Source organism: Momordica charantia (genome assembly GCF_013281855.1).
Source record: "Momordica charantia cultivar OHB3-1 chromosome 7 unlocalized genomic scaffold, Mcharantia_2.0 BLBB01000007.1, whole genome shotgun sequence".
Lineage (NCBI taxonomy): Eukaryota > Viridiplantae > Streptophyta > Magnoliopsida > Cucurbitales > Cucurbitaceae > Momordica > Momordica charantia.
Window position 1 is genome coordinate 10,758,729 of NW_028275165.1, and position 714 is coordinate 10,759,442.

The window sequence follows — 714 nt, forward strand, 5'->3', positions numbered from 1 at the left end:
AACCAATGATGTTCCAAATGTTGCAGACAATTGGACATTTTGGAGGGCAGGAACATCAGGATCCACATGATCATCTGAAATCATTCATTCAAATTGCAAATGAATTTCGATTACATTGTATAACAGACGATGCTCTGGGACTAAAACTTTTTCCATTTTCTTTGAAGGACCAAGCTAGAGCATGGCTCAATGCATTTCCACCAGGATCCATCACCACATGGGGGTCGTTAGTGGAGAAGTTCTTAACAAAATTCTTCCCACCTACTCGCCACGCTGATATCAGAGAGGAGATCATCTCCTTTAGACAGTATGATCGTGAACCTGTTCACGAGGCGTGGAAGAGATTTAAAGAACTAATCCGGAAATGTCCGAACCATGGCTTGCCGGCATGCATCCAGATAAAACATTTCTTTAGAGGTTTAGATCATCCTACTAAGATGATGCTAAACAATGCTGCCAACGGAGCCTTTACAAAGAAGACATTCAACGAGATAGTTGACATCCTAAATGACTTAGCTTCACACAACGAACTATGGTGTTCGCAAAGATCTAGGGCAGCACCAAAGAAGCAAGATCCAGCTGGAGTTTTGGCTCTGGACATTGCAACCTCGATGCAAAAATAGATGGTTACAATGAACCAGAGGCTGAAAGAGATGGCTTTGGGAATAAAAAATCCATTCGCCACACCGATACAACCTGTGCAGTCGGATTTGT

The 714-nt window shown here is 42.6% G+C and overlaps 1 non-coding gene across 1 annotated transcript; it reads right to left on the reverse strand.

Moving 5' to 3' along the window:
* Positions 1 to 275: 275 nt before the first annotated feature.
* On the reverse strand, positions 276 to 382 carry LOC148210334 (small nucleolar RNA R71). The gene has a single exon (XR_015792533.1). It is a non-coding gene; the product is annotated as a small nucleolar RNA R71 (small nucleolar RNA).
* Between the last annotated feature and the right edge of the window lie 332 nt (positions 383 to 714).